This window comes from Rhinoraja longicauda, chromosome 18 (genome assembly GCF_053455715.1).
Source record: "Rhinoraja longicauda isolate Sanriku21f chromosome 18, sRhiLon1.1, whole genome shotgun sequence".
NCBI classification, from domain to species: Eukaryota; Metazoa; Chordata; class Chondrichthyes; order Rajiformes; family Arhynchobatidae; genus Rhinoraja; species Rhinoraja longicauda.
In genome coordinates this window covers 14,676,384-14,693,151 of record NC_135970.1, presented here as the reverse complement: position 1 = coordinate 14,693,151, position 16,768 = coordinate 14,676,384, and the positions used below count along the sequence as shown (strand labels likewise).

Below are 16,768 nucleotides of genomic sequence, written 5' to 3'. Positions count from 1 at the left end.
AAAGAGACATTCTCCATCCTCAGCCTTTGCCCGACCATCCAGCAAACAAACCTCCCCACCCACCTCACCCATTTCCAGCTATCAAGTGGAATGCAATGGAATACTTTATTGTCACATGTGACAAGGCACAGTGAAATTCTTTGCTTGCATACCCAAGGTATACAAATAGCGACCACCTATGGTGTTGACAAAGTTACAAAGTACGCTGGCTCCTCCTTTGTTCTCCCTCCCCCTCCCCCCCCCCCCTCCCCTCACCTACAACAGCTCCCCAAGCTTTATCCCACCACCTCCTCTTTTCCAGTGTCCATACCCCCACTACAAATCAGTCTAAAGAAGGACCTGGACCCAAAACGCCACCTATCCATGCTCTGCAGAGATGCTGCCTGGCCCACTGCGTTACACCAACCCTTTGCGTTCTACGCAGGTATCGTGCTGCAAAGCAGCTGTCGATGCGTCCTCAGAATGTCACAGATGTTCTCAAAAATATCCTATCCTGCTGCTGAATATCCCATAGTGACATTAAGCAGCTATTATTTCAGAAAGACTCAGCTGCTTAATGAGCAACTGATGATATCCGATTTCAGCTCCCATCCTGGTCATGACTCTCGTTGTTGCTGCACGATTTGAACGCGCAACATTTTCCCTTGATGATAATGCAGGATACAGCAATCATTCAGGGACCATTAGTACAACAAAGATGTAAAAAAAAAACAGCATCGTCTCAATTTAGCACACAATTGAAGGCTGCTCTGGGCAAAGGCCTCACCTGTTCTAAAGGCTGTGACAAGGGGACATGTTTTAGGCTATTAACTGTCGGAGGCATTGGGGAAAAATCAGGTGGGTGTTTTGGAACAACCACAAGATTTCCACTGCCCTCTACCCGTGAAGAACTCAGGGCAGTAAGGATATCATGTGTCTTCAGTTTTCCCCTCCAAGTCCGTGGCCCTCGCTCGGCCGAACAGAAGACCCGGCAGAAGGTGGCTTCAGGGGGAGTCCACCGAGCCGGTCCCCCACAGCCGAATGCTAGACCCAGTGGATTGCGGCCTACAGGAGGAAGTCACCGAGCCGGCCCCCTGCTCTTCGGACCCGGCGGACCACCTGCCTGGAAGGGGAAGGCCACCAAACCAGTTTCTGCTCATTCCCCGAAAACCAAGAGGATGGAACCAGCGATGACGGACGTGACGGGTGAGGAGCAAGGCCGGTAGGAGAGGAGAGGAGAGGGAGCTGGGGACTGGCCTGCCGCGCCCTCATGGTCGGCTGCATGAGGCACCCCCGGGAACAACGGTGGTTGGGCATGGAGAAGGGTGAACCATCCTAGGACGGAGAAGGCTGGATGCAGCAACAGCCTGGGACTTGCCTGGAAAGGGAAACACATAAGAACTGGAGAGTGGATTTTGAAAATGGTGCCAAAACATATCGCCTCTTGCAAGTGAGCTCAGTCGACTGTTTCTGTACATTTGCTAATCAGGGGTCGGAGTATGGCAGTACTGTACTGGAATGATTGTAAGAAAAAGAATTTAACTGTGTTGGCACTTCGTACATGTGACAATAAAAGCACCATTGAACCCCACAACATCTTCCCTCATCAGCTTCATTAGAAGACCAAGAAGCTTAATGTGAGTGAGTTGAATGAAGATGCCATCCACGCTAGTGTGGCTGTTATAAAGCATCTTACATGCTCATTTTGGAACATCCAAAAGCACTCTATGCCAATGAATGCTTCACAATTGCAATACAGTCGCAGAGTCCTACAGGGTAGAAACAGGCCCTTCGGCCCAACTTGCCCGCATTGACCAACATGTCCCAACTACACGTGTCTTCTGCCTGCCTTTGGTCCAGATCCATCCAAACATGTCCTACCCATAGTCCTGTCTAATTGTTCCTTAAAAATTGCAATGGTCCCTTTCTCAACAACCTCCTCTGGCAGCTCGTTCCATACCACCATCCTTTTGTGTGAAAACGTTACCCCTCAGATTCCTATTAAATCTTCCCCCTCCCCTTAAACCTATGCCTTTTGCTTCTCGATTCCCCAACTCTGGGCAATAGACTGTGCGTCTCCCCGATCTATTCCTCTCATGATTTAAAACATCTCTATAAGATCACCCCTCATCCTCCTGCGCTTCAAGGTATAGAGTCCCACTATGTTCAACCTCTCCCGATAGCTCGGACCCTTGAGTCCTGGCAACATCCTCGTAAATCTTCTCTGCACCCTTTCCAACTTGACAACATCTTTCCTGTACACATGGGGCCCAGAACTGAACACAATATTCTAAATCCGGCCTCACTAATGTCTTATATAACTGCAACATGACCTCCCAACTCATATCCATATAGTATATAATACACTTCTTATACACTCTACGCCAATGAATGCTTCCCAAGTTCAATGGAAGAGATGCAGCAGGCACTTTGCACACAGTAAACTCCCACCATGTGCTCACAGCCCACAAATGTTCCAGTGATGTTGTCTGGGGGATAAACACTGGCCAGGACGCAGAAATATCTTTATTGCTTTTCCTTGAATAGATGCTGTGAGATGTTTTGTATCTACCCGGCAGAAGGGGCCTTGATTTATCAGATCGCCTGGCATTCATCACGTCCAAGGTAATATTGTCAGTGTTCCACTGGAGGATTCCCATGTTAATACAAGCCTAATAAACGAATGGTTTGAACTTTGAATTCCAATTCAAGTAAACCCCCGTTCATCTAAACCTCCCATCCCAATGCACACACGTTTCTCCCACCATCTCCCACTACCCCAATAGCCTTGCTCCATTTCCCTACTCTGTACGCTTATCTCCCATCCCAGAGCTCCTTATTTCCCTTTCATCCCGCTTGTTTCCCGTGCCCTGTCCTTTTCCAACCATATCCTTCCATCCAAGCTTTACATTTCACTCCTCCTCTTCTTTCCTTGTCTAACACACTTTTGTCTCCTTTTCACCCCTAGCCTTTGTTACTTACTCCACCTACTTGCCAATTAACTCCTCTCACCTGCATCCACCTATCACTTGCCAGGTTTTGCCCCACCCTCCTCTTCTCTTTTCCAGCTTTTACACCTCTCCTTTCCCGCCCCCCCCCCCCCCCACCATCAATCGGAAGAAGGGCCCTGACCCAAAATTTACTCTCTCCACAGATGCTGCCTGGCATGTTGAGTTCCGTCAGCCTTTTGTTTTTTTGCTCAAAAATCCAGCATCTGCAGTTACTCGAGTCTCCAATAAAGGAATGTTTATTTTATCGAACATTTTTTCAGGGATATACAATTGTCAGGTCACTCAGCAATAATGAAGAATCCACTAGACATAATTCAAATAATCTCACATTTTATACTTACAATAAAAAACGCTTTTATGTTATTGTTGATCGTGTTGTGTGGGAGAGTCTCAAGCATTTCAAGCAGTCAAAATGGCAGGGATTAAAATCTTTATCCTCCCAAAGTCTGCAGGCATAGCTCTGCATCAAATGAAAGATTAAACCACAGCAAGTCATCTCTGAGATGAATGCAGAATATAACATGCTGCTTCTGCAGCTCTTTTAATATACTGAGCCCTGAAAATGTATTAGCTTGCATATTATACGATGGTAATTGGCGAAAATGTGAGCAGAGAAATTATTCTGAAATGCACTTTCCTATGCGGTTTATTTAATAATACTGGTATAGAATACAGCTAATTAACAAGGTAGTGTGTATTTCCAGAAGAGATTTCTGTAGAATAGGATCAGTGACCTTAAATATGCACTTAAAGGTCCTCCATGGCTCAGTTCACTTCATATGTATAGATTATCCACGCCAGTAAGGTTTAGTCTCTCTCAGTCATCTATTCAGCAGATTTCAGCTGGGAAGGAAGCTAGCAGTGTTAAATGACTATGGCTGAAATGGCGTGAATGGAGAGAAAGAGTGGTGGGTTTGAAGGAAGAAATCGGACCTTTTTTCCCTGTCTGCTGTCCAGTGAACCTTGATGGGAAAGGCACAAGTGAAGATGTCAGGTTGGTGAGCATCAGAAATAGCAATGGCAGGCAATGCTTGAAACCCCAAGTGTTCAAAGTGGGTGACGTGGAAGGAAGAAGGTGGGTTCAATCACAAAACCAAAAATAAGTTTTAATTTATAGGTGAGAAGGGGAAAAATTTCATCAGAACCTAAGAGGCAGCTTTTTTAATATATATATACACACACACACACAAAGGTAGGTATTTGGAACGAGCTGCCAGAGGAGGTAGTTGAGGCAGGTACAATGACAACGTTTAAAAAACATTTGGACAGCAACATGGATAGGAAAGGTTTAGAGGGATATGGGCGAAACCCAAGCAGGTACGACTAGTATTGATGGGGCATGTTGGTTGGTGTAGGCAAATTGAACAGAAGGACCTGTATATGGCTGGCATATGGCTATGTGGTAGCTGTGTGTGTGTGTGTGTGTGTGTGTGTGTGTGTGTGTGTGTGTGTGTGTGTGTGTGTGTGTGTGTGTGTGTGTGTGTGTGTGTGTGTGTGTGTGTGTGCGCGCGTGTGCGTGTGCGCGCGTGTGTACATACACACAGCTGCATACATACAGCTTCTGGCTTTTTATCTATGGCAACCTTCTACCTATAAAAACCCTCAGCTCTATGCACCCATTACTTTCCAGGCTTTGTCCTGCCCCTCCTCTCTTCCATCTTTCTTCCCCCCCAACACAATTAGCCTGAGTGAGGGTCCTGATCCAAAATATCACAGATCCACATTTTCCAGAGATGCTACCTGCCCCACTGAGTTACTTGGGTTCATCCAACACTCTGTGTCTTTTTATTGCAATCAGCATCCGCAGTTTCTGGTTTATAAATAAATCACTGAAGTGGGGCACACCAAAGTTTGGAAATATCTGACATAGGTAGTGCGTGAGGAGTGTTTTCACCATTTCTGTTGGAATGGTGTACTTGCAGATTAAGTATTATTTAGCGTAACCCCAGTTTTAAATTATCTAACATTTTGGTCACATTGAGCAGTGGAGAGAAAAGAGATGAATTAATTTCACCGGTCTGGCTACAATTTATGCTAAAGATGGATTAAAACTCATCTTATGGAAGGTTTACTGAAGGGCAGAGCAGTCTCCACAACTACCTTTGGAGTAACATCTCGTTCACACATGCTCTGTCAGTTACCAATCATTTTTTAGTCTCGGTTGGCTGAGGGGCCAGAGGATAACTCATTCTCTGCAGCGCCACTCCATCGCGAGGCAATTTTTTGAGGAGCAGAAAAAAATACATGAATGAATGAGGATTGAACAAGCAAAATGTAGGAACAAGGAATGGCAGATGCTGTAAATGGATCGATTGTAATCATGTCTTGTCCTTCTGCTGACTGGTTAGCACGCAACAGAAGCTTTTCACTGTACCTCGGTACACGTGACAATAAACTAACTAACTAACTGGTCTATACCATAGACACAAAGTGCTGGAGTAACTCAGCAGGTCAAGCAGCATCACTGGAGAAAAAGGACATGAGACGTTTCAGGTCGGGATCGTTATTTAGACTGAAAGTTTAGGGGAGCTGGGGGGGGGGGGGGGGGAGAAGTTGGAGGTTCTTTTTTCTCCAAAGATGCTGCCTGACCCACTGAGTTGTTCCAGCACTTTGTGTCTGTCCTCGGATGGAGAAAGTGGCGATTTTGCTTTAAGAGCTTATGAGCAGTGAAAGATCTGTGCATGTGGAAATGGCGCACAGGTGTGGGTGCCTGACTTCACATTAATCAACACCAACTATTTTAAGAATACAAAAATCACAATGAAGCAATGTGCCCACACAGCCACTCTAAACAAAATCTCTTAAGACCTTTCATGTTAATACATTTTGTTCAAAGAAAGTGAGGTCAGTTCCAGGAGAAAAACTTCTGCTTCCAGCTCGTGGAAACTCAATGAAACCGGTTTACATATCATCATCTGAATGAAGCTGTCCTACCACTCGCATTTCTAGTTAAACAAACATGAAGACTACCCTTTTTCATTTTATACAGTAGAATGAAAGAATGAATAAGTTTATTGGCCTAGTATGTGCATATACAAGGAATGTGCCTTGGTGCTCCGCTCACAAATGATGTCACAAACACACAGTTAACAATTTAGAATAAAGCATAACCACATCAAAACAATACGGATGCAACATTATGGTCTAAACATGTGGGTGAAAATAAACCAGAGCAAAAAATAGACTACAGACTATGGTTATTGAGTAGAACTACTACTTGTAGATACACATACCATGATCAACCTATGCATTATCCATCCATCACTTTGCTAAACCCACCAACCGTAGTGTAAATTGTCCATTGAATTGGATGGGTCCTCCAAAGTTAATAGACAATTCTGTACATATAATATAAACAGCAACGCAACCATTATACCAGCTGAACTAATGATAACCAGCAATGTCATGCATTCTACTCCTGAAGTCAAAGGACCAAACGCCAAAATCCTCCCTTCGTACCCAAGCTATCTGTGCACTGCCAGTCTCACTTTGTGTGCTCCCTCATATAAGTAACAATACCCTTGAGAGGGTATTTATTCACAAAATGCTGGAGTAACTCAGCAGGTCAGGCAGCATCTCAGGAGAGAAGGAATGGGTGACGTTTCAGGTCGAGACCTTTCTTCAGTCTGAAGAAGGGTCTCGACCCGAAACGTCACCCATTCCTTCTCTCCTGAGATGCTGCCTGACCTGCTGAGTTACTCCAGCATTTTATGAATAAATACCTTCGATTTGTACCAGCATCTGCAGTTCTTTTCTTACACAAGCCCTTGAGAGGACCTCTGCTGTGCTCTCAGTTCCTGAAGCACACCATCATGTTTGTACCATACAATTCCTCTCACTCTCTGCCCTTCAGTCAAGTAATTGAGTAACACAGCACTGAAACAAGCCCTTTGTCCAGCGTGTCCGCACAACAATCCAGCACTTACTTACACAGGAACCATTTTATTGTCCTCACATTCCCATCCAGTCCCCCCAGATTTTTCCACTCACTCACTTATACTGCGGACAATTTAATGGCCTATTAACCTACCGACATGTTTAGATTAGTTTTTAGTTTGATACAGCGTGGAAACAGGCCCTTTGGCCCACCATGTCCGTGCCAACCACGAGCTCTATCCTACACGCTACAAACCTGCATATGTTTGGAGATGTAGATTCAACTGGAGCACCCAGAGAAAACACAGGGAGAACATGCAAACGCCGCACAGACAGCACCCGTAGTCAGGATGGAACGCGGGTGTTTGGCACTGTAAGGCAGCAACTCTACCGCTACGCTACCCACATGACTCTGGGAGGTGGGAGGGAATGGGAGCACCCAAAGAAAACCCACAATCAAATAACACAGGTGGCGCAACAGTAGAGTTGCTGCCTTGCAGCACCAGAGACCCAGGTTCGATCCTGACTATGGGTGCTACCTGTATGGAGTTTGTACGTTCTCCCAGTGACCATGTGGGTTTTCTCCGGGTGATCCAGTTTCCTCCCACACTGCAAAGGTGTAGGGGTTTGTTGGTTCATTGGCTTCGGTAAAACTTGTAAATTGTCCCTCGGGTAGAGGGTAGCACTAGTGATTGCTGGTCAGCACGGACTCTGTTTCCGTGCTGTATCTCTAAAACTGAACTAATAGTAGCCTGTCGACCTCTTCTGCAAAATGAGACCTAAACTGCGTGCGAGCTTGGTGCTTTTGTATTCTGATAAAAAATACTCTGTTTGGGTGGGTAGGGCCATGCCAAGCACCAGACCCTTTCAGGATGATATGCTTAGTACGCATTTATTACAGAATTTGTGAACAGCATGTTTGAAGTCGTTCTATACCAAAGGTTAGTCAGATACGAAAGTTAGGTCTCGGGCTTGGCTCTAGTTTTAACCGTAGACTGAAACGATTATACAGTAGTTTTCATTTTACCCCTCTGATGATAGCCTATCCTTTCCTGGTTTATTTTTTCATTACAAGTTATAATACGATCTATTTGAGTGAAAGCATTATACACTCATATACAAACAAACCCCCTGCAGCCGGACTTGAATCCAGCCCTCCATTTGCCATGCAATAATGTATTCATTATATAACAATGCCAAATTGGTATGGTCACTTGTATTATTCTTAGACAACCAATCTGGCCCCAATTTATTCTGGTAACAAAACTGCACAGAATATTTTGGATGCAATTCTCTTGCATTGCATCTCAGGGGGTTTTATCACATGAGAGTTGCTTCCCATCTAAGAAATTGATAACCACAGCAGAATTCATCTACACGCATCTCAGGTACATTGTCTTAATGCTGAGTAACACTAATTCAATCTTTATCAAGCCTGAAATTGACACTCAATTTTGGATTTGTTTAAAGCTGGATAAATTTGGTAGTGTGCATTTCTCCCCAAGTTTGTCCGCATCTACACACCAAAACACCTTGACACGGGGACGGTGACTGAAAGCAATTCAATCCCAAGTGAGAATGAGCTGGGATAGTTTATTGCACTAAAAGAGACTTTCCTCAAAGAATGAAGTTACAAAATATTAAAGGGTAGAGTGCAGAAAGCCAAGGAACCAAAAAAAACACTGTACCGTTTTCTGGTCCAAGACTAGCAAACGGCACGGTGGCACAGCGGTAGAGTTGCTGCCTTACAGCGCCAGAGACCCGGGTTCAGTCCTGTCTACGGGTGCTTGTCTGTACGTAGTTGGTACGTTCTTCCCATGACCTGCGTGGGTTTTCTCCGGGATATCCGGTTTCCTCCCACACTCCAAAGACATACAGGTTTGTAGGTTAATTGGCTTGGTTTAATTGTAAATTGTCCCTAGTGTGTGTAGGATAGTGTTAATGTCTGGGTAATCGCTGGTCAGCACGGACTCGGTGGGCCGAAGGGCCCGTTTCCATGCTGTATCTCTAATAATGTCTTGGGTCGACAGGCAGTCCACTCCTTTTGGAAACTTGAATATCAGACCACATGTTTCATCTCCAGCAGTTTGGAAGAAAATCCAGTGGGAACTTAGGCAATGTGGCATCGAGAAAGATGGAGGCAACTGCAGGTGTCGTGAAGTAATGGGAGTGCGTACTCATTCGGTTTCCACAGTAGAAATTTCTGAATGTCTGAATTTGAACAAAAAAACTTCACAGTAGCAGAATAGGTGTTGGAAGACCCTTCAGTGGAGCAGGTCCACCTCCTGCTCTTATCATTGTAAACCAACTTCACAGACAGAACTGAACAGAGGGTCCTTCAGATAAGGGGCCTTAAAGCCTGTTAGGCAGTTGAGGAGGGTTATGAGCTTTTAACCCAAATGTGCAAAGCGCATTTGCTATTCAAAAATAAGTTTGGCAAATGCAACTACAACCAATGTTGTATTTTTAACAGGGTTAAATCTACCAATAGTTTGGGAAGTGACAACTTCAAAGAGGTAAATTATCATATTTATCTTCAAGACTAAAATGGTCTCTTTCACCATTGCACTGGTTTACTGTCCTCCAGGAAGGCGCAAGTACACAATCTGTATCTAATGAATTAATCCATCTAACTCCAAATAGACAATAGACAATAGACAATAGGTGCAGGAGTAGGCCATTCAGCCCTTCGAGCCAGCACCGCCATTCAATGCGATCATGGCTGATCACTCTCAATCAGTACCCCGTTCCTGCCTTCTCCCCATACCCCCTCACTCCGCTATCCTTAAGAGCTCTATCCAGCTCTCTCTTGAAAGCATCCAACGAACTGGCCTCCACTGCCTTCTGAGGCAGAGAATTCCACACCTTCACCACTCTCTGACTGAAAAAGTTCTTCCTCATCTCCGTTCTAAATGGCCTACCCCTTATTCTTAAACTGTGGCCCCTTGTTCCGGACTCCCCCAACATTGGGAACATGTTTCCTGCCTCTAATGTGTCCAATCCCCTAATTATCTTATATGTTTCAATAAGATCCCCCCTCATCCTTCTAAATTCCAGTGTATACAAGCCCAATCGCTCCAGCCTTTCAACATACGACAGTCCCGCCATTCCGGGAATTAACCTAGTGAACTTACGCTGCACGCCCTCCATAGCAAGAATATCCTTCCTCAAATTTGGAGACCAAAACTGCACACAGTACTCCAGGTGCGGTCTCACCAGGGCCCGGTACAACTGTAGAAGGACCTCTTTGCTCCTATACTCAACTCCTCTTGTTACGAAGGCCAACATTCCATTGGCTTTCTTCACTGACTGCTGTACCTGCATGCTTCCTTTCATTGACTGATGCACTAGGACACCCAGATCTCGTTGAACTCCCCCTCCTCCTAACTTGACACCATTCAGATAATAATCTGCCTTTCTATTCTTACTTCCAAAGTGAATAACCTCACACTTATCTACATTAAACTGCATCTGCCATGTATCCGCCCACTCACACAACCTGTCCAAGTCACCCTGCAGCCTTATTGCATCTTCCTCACAATTCACACTACCCCCCAGCTTAGTATCATCTGCAAATTTGCTAATGGTACTTTTAATCCCTTCGTCTAAGTCATTAATGTATATCGTAAATAGCTGGGGTCCCAGCACCGAACCTTGCGGTACCCCACTGGTCACTGCCTGCCATTCCGAAAGGGACCCATTTATCCCCACTCTTTGCTTTCTGTCTGTCAACCAATTTTCTATCCATGTCAGTACCCTACCCCCAATACCATGTGCCCTAATTTTGCCCACTAATCTCCTATGTGGGACCTTGTCGAAGGCTTTCTGAAAGTCGAGGTACACCACATCCATTGACTCTCCCCTGTCAACTTTCCTAGTTACATCCTCAAAAAATTCCAGTAGATTTGTCAAGCATGATTTCCCCTTCGTAAATCCATGCTGACTCGGAATGATCCCGTTACTGCTATCCAAATGCTCAGCAATTTCGTCTTTTATAATTGACTCCAGCATCTTCCCCACCACTGATGTCAGACTAACTGGTCTATAGTTACCCGTTTTCTCTCTCCCTCCTTTCTTAAAAAGTGGGATAACATGTGCTATCCTCCAATCCACAGGAACTGATCCTGAATCTATAGAACATTGAAAAATGATCTCCAATGCTTCCACTATTTCTAGAGCCACCTCCTTAAGTACCCTGGGATGCAGACCATCAGGCCCTGGGGATTTATCAGCCTTCAGTCCCATCAGTCTACCCAAAACCATTTCCTGCCTAATGTGGATTTCCTTCAGTTCCTCCATCAACCTAGGTTCTCCGGCCCCTAGAACATTTGGGAGATTGTGTGTATCTTCCTCAGTGAAGACAGATCCAAAGTAACGGTTTAACTCGTCTGCCATTTCTTTGTTCCCCATAATAAATTCCCCTGCTTCTGTCTTCAAGGGACCCACATTTGCCTTGACTATTTTTTTCCTCTTCACGTACCTAAAAAAACTTTTGCTATCCTCCTTTATATTATTGGCTAGTTTACCCTCATCTTTTCTCCCCGTATTGCCTTTTTAGTTAACTTTTGTTGCTCTTTAAAAGAGTCCCAATCCTCTGTCTTCCCACTCTTCTTTGCTATGTTATACTTCCTCTCCTTAATTTTTATGCTGTCCCTGACTTCCCTTGTCAGCCACAGGTGTCTCTTACTCCCCTTAGAGTCTTTCCACCTCTTTGGAATAAATTGATCCTGCAACCTCTGCATTATTCCCAGGAATACCTGCCATTGCTGTTCTACCGTCTTCCCTGCTAGGGCCTCCTTCCAGTCAATTTTGGCCAGCTCCTGCCTCATGCCTCTGTAATCCCCTTTGCTATACTGTAATACCGACACTTCCGATTTTCCCTTCTGCCTTTCGATTTGCAGAGTAAAACTTATCATGTTGTGATCGCTGCCTCCTAATGGCTCTTTTACCTCTAGTCCCCTTATCAGATCAGGATCATTACACAACACTAAATCCAGAATTGCCTTCTCCCTGGTAGGCTCCAGTACAAGCTGTTCTAAGAATCCATCTCGAAGGCACTCTACAAACTCTCTTTCCTGGGGTCCATTTCCAACCTGATTTTCCCAGTCTACCTGCATGTTGAAATCTCCCATAACCACCGTAGCATTACATTTTTGACACGCCAATTTTATCTCCTGATTCAACTTGCACCCTATGTCGAGGCTACTGTTTGGGGGCCTATAGATAACTCCCATTAGGGTCTTTTTACCCTTACAATTTCTCATTTCTAAATAGAGCTCAAAGTATAAAATGTCAGCTTTACTGTGCGATTACTTTCCTCTGAAATCAGGCTCTTTACTGGTGCTTTGCTAAGTTATGGAGCAACATCAAAAAAGTGTAAAGTAGGGAAAGCAAGGGTCTGCTATGACAATTGAGCATTATGTCAGTTCTGTGTTGTCCATCTTTAGCCGTGAGGAGTAACTGAAGACAAGCAAAGCCTTTACAATGAATGCAGGTTCTTACTTTTGTATAATATAAATCTAAAATTATTTGAAATATATAAATCTTGTTGGTAGAGTTCCCCAAGATGTTAGACTTCATCGAACAGCAGAATCTTGCATCCAAACTTCATATCTCTGGCTGTGATACTTTAAGCTTTCTTTATTTACATTCCTTATTTATTCTATAGGGAAGTGTGTAGAAGAAACCTCCGCATCTCTAATGTCACCTCTAACTGGACCCCCTCAATCCAGGAATGATTGATCATATCTGTGTTTCACGACAGGGAATTTTCCACAAATTCTGTTTCCAAGCAGAGGGAATTTTTATCAGTACCAAGTGTACTGTGATGAATCGAAGGTTAGTGTATAAAATGATTACCCAGCATTATGAAGATTCTGATACAAAGCACATTTAAACCTAATTTCAATGCAGTATCATATCATATCATATCATATATCTACAGCCGGAAACAGGCCTTTTCGGCCCTCCAAGTCCGTGCCGCCCAGTGATCCCCGTACATTAACACTATCCTACACCCACTAGGGACAATTTTTACATTTACCCAGCCAATTAACCTACATACCTGTACGTCTTTGGAGTGTGGGAGGAAACCGAAGATCTCGGAGAAAACCCACGCAGGTCACGGGGAGAACGTACAAACTCCTTACAGTGCAGCACCCGTAGTCAGGATCGAACCTGAGTCTCCGGCGCTGCATTCGCTGTAAAGCAGCAACTCTACCGCTGCGCTACCGTGCCGCCAGTAGTAGCAACACATTCAACCTACATTGATAAAGATTGCGATGACTCATTCCTAAAATCCAGATTGTATGGTAATTAACTGGCGATTATCAAGTGATAACGTTGGACTGATTGCCACATTTTCCAATTTTGTCCAAATGGAGGTCAAACAGTTCAGAGATATGACATGCAAAAGCCACACACTGGACTAAAAGTCACCAGGCCAAATCAATAACCTCTCGTGCAATATAACAAATCCTCTCCTTCCAGTTCTCAGACAGCCCCTGGTATCAAGCATCTTGTTTGCACTCTGGTTTGGTGGATTCTCAGCTGGATAATGAGGCCAATGTCCATACCACAATCTCCTCTCAGGATCGAACAGGAGATGGTCGATGGAGCAGTGTAGGAAGGAACTGCAGATGCTTGTTTAAACCAAAGATAGCTTGACCCGAAACGTCACCCATTCCTTCTCTCCAGAGCTGCTGCCTGTCCCGCTGAGTTACTCCAGCATTTTGTGTCTGCCTTTGGCTGATGGACCAAATGGGTGGAGAGTTTGTGAAGTACCCCGTTTCTTCTGTGGGGTTTCTTTATGCTCTTGAAGCGGGGATTAGAGGACCTCAAGACCACCCCAAATGCTCCTCCTCCACTTGTTAAGGGTCAGAGATTTCCACGAGTCAATTAAGGTTTTGAACTGGTCCTCAAGTCTTTTCCTTTGTCCAACTGGTAATCTCTTTCAATCAGCAAAGTGAGCCTGGGTGTGTGAATGGCATGGCCTGCTCTGCATAGCTGACTGGGTGCATTAGAGACTCAATGTTGGAATATTGGCTTCGGTAAAGAGCATCCATCACAAACACACAATCTCATCGTCCACATCCAGGAGACCTCGGAAGTGCCTTAATCAGGACCATTCTGATCCCAGCATCTGCAACCTCCTTTGTCTTCATAATCTTATTGTTTCTAGTGCAATACTCCAGTAAAAGCTTGCATTTTATGTGGTTTGAAAATGCTACAGATCTGACTGTGGTGTCTACAGGAGGGTCTCCTTGCTATCTGTCAGAGGGAAAGACATTGCCAGAATTCTTCTCAACTGCCACCTCCCAATGACTGAAGAGCTGCTCTCTGAAACTCATAGTATTCTCTGCCCATTTAGAGGCATAGTGGACAGGATGTTACTGTATAACAATCCCAAGAAAAGGGCAGGAATTAGCACCAGACATCATACATGGTCCATTCTAATAATCTCAACGAAGCTTTTGACTCCATCAATAAGGAGGGACTGTGGACATCTTCCTCAAATTTGGTTACCCACAGAAGTTGGTCTTCACTTAAATTTGCTTCATGATAGCATAAAAGCCATGATACCAACTGATATTTGTAGTTAATTGACATCTATAAATTGTCCCTAGTGTGTAGGATAGAACTAGTGTACAGGTAATTTTTGGTTGGAGCAAACTCGATGGGCCGAAGAGCCTGTTTCCACACTGTATCTAAACTAAACTCAGCTGTGCCATAAAAATGGTAACTTGTGCTGAAATCTTAGACGTGCTCAGCAGTTATAAAATGCTTGAACTTTACCCTGGTGGCTTAATGTGAATTTTGAACCTTTAGGTGAGGTTAGTGATTTGTAAAAATTCCTTCTGGGCATTTTTCTTTCTCTTCTTTCTTTCTAGCTCTTTCTTCTAGTTGCAATAAAGGATGTCATTTTGATAATTAAGTATTTTCCCCCCAAAATGCTAGCTTTCTTTATTGAAGTATTGCACTACGAGGAGTGAGATCATGAAGATAGAGGCAACTGCAGATGCTGGGATTTTGAGCAAAACTCAAACTGATGAAGGAAGCCCCCTCCCCTCCTGCCTACCACCAATTTCCCCTCTACACCATTCATCTGAAGAAGTCCCAACCAAAAACACTGTCTGTCCACTTCCCTCCACAGATGCCGCCTGACCAGAGCAACGGAATCGAGAACCAGAGGACATCGGTTTAAGGTGAAGGAGGGAAAGATTTAATGGGAACCTGAGGGGTAACTTTTTTTGCACAAAGGGTGGTGAGTGCATGGAACAAGCTGCCAGAGGAGGTAGGTGAGGCAGGTACTATCACAACATTTAAGAAACTTTAGACAGCTAGGGTAGGTTTAGAGGGATATGGGCCAAAGGCAGGCAGGTGAGATGAGTGTAGATGGGGCATGCTAGTCGGCGGGGGGAAATTGGGCCGAATGGCCTGTTTCTACAGTGTATCACTATAACTCTGTGAGCAACTGACTTAGTCTTTCGCAGCAGTAAGACCATGATCTGCAAAGGCATCGTCAAGCAGCTAAAAGGGCAACAACTGAGCAGACCCTCTGGAACGATATGTGATATTTGCCAAAATCAGCCTTGATCTTTACTTTGCACTTTTCAGGATAAGGAGATGACATTTACATTGTTTCGGAGTGCACTTTCTTTACAATTACAATCAGTTCAATTTAATGACAGAATTGTGCCTTCTGCATTTCAAAGATCTAATTAATGCATTCTCGTCCAAGTGGTCTCCTTTACATTAAAAAATGTTGGAAAAAATGTTCCATTTTACGTTTAAATGGAAATAACTACGTTGCATTACCTCAGGGGTGGGATTAAAAAGAGAAAAATAAATGAACAAACAGCCAGGACCGACGTTTCTCAAAGCGGGGGGAGGGGGGGGGGGACTGGACTGTGGTGTTTGGGAACTGCAAATCATGGGTTCAGATCAATGCTACCTTTCCTCCCCAGCTACTCATTGAACAAAGCATGCAATTTACCTACCGGATCAGCTCTCAGTCCAGCATGGTGTTGGTTACCATATGATACAATAGAACTTTATTTATCCCAGGAGGGAAGTTGGTCTACCAACAGTCATGAAAACACAACAAGATACATGAAATTAAAGTGACAAGGAGAAGTCCAGGATTAGGGACATTGGGATATGCAAAGATTTGGGGGGGGTCAGTCAGTCAACCCCATGACAGAAAGGGGAGGAGTTGTACAGTTTGATAGCCACAGGGAAACAGGATCTCCTGTGGCATTCTGTGCTGCATCTTGGTGGAACCAGTCTGTTGCTGAAGGTGTTCCTCAGGTTGACCAGTGTGTCATGTGAGGAGCATTGCACTAGGGGTAAGCTGTATTGTCCAAGATGCTCTGCAGTTTGAGGAGCATCCTCCCCTCCAAGACCACCTCCAATGTATCCAACTCCACTCCCAGGACAGAGCCAGCCTCCCTGATGAGCTTGTTGATTCTGATGGCGTCCGCGGCCTTCGCCCTGCTACCCCAACACATGACAGCATCGAAGAATGCACTGGCCACCACTGATTGATAGAACATCTGCAGCATCTTACTGCAGACTTTTGTAGTTCTACCCAGATAGGCTCTCTGTTCAGCATTGTGTTGGTTAAGACAGGGTTGTCATGTGAGGAGCATTGCACAGGTATTGACGTCATTCCATGCATCTCCGATGTAGAAATCATGATGCAAGCCATGAAATGACCCACTGTACTTCTAGGGTGACGTGTAACTACTCGGGAAAGGGTCACTTTCATGCTTCTTTCCGGAACAAGTGAAATTGATTTTTAATTGTGTAACACTGAGAAAAAAAACATGATGCAACATAATTTCAACCGTAGTCACTGCATTAGCAGTAGTGTTGGAAATCCGACAGCAGGTAGGACACGA

The 16,768-nt window shown here is 44.5% G+C and overlaps 1 protein-coding gene across 4 annotated transcripts in view; it reads right to left on the bottom strand.

Annotated features, from left to right (window-relative positions):
• Positions 1–16,768, bottom strand: part of slc25a22a (solute carrier family 25 member 22a) — a 122,563-nt gene that overhangs the window by 102,958 nt on the left and 2,837 nt on the right. The window contains exon 2 of one of the 4 annotated variants that reach the window (XM_078415145.1): positions 3,332–3,450. The exons of the other annotated variants lie outside the window; for them this stretch is intronic. The gene's annotated coding sequence lies outside the window, so the exon portion shown is untranslated. The remainder of the gene's footprint in view (positions 1–3,331; positions 3,451–16,768) is intronic. 4 annotated transcript variants of the gene reach the window in all.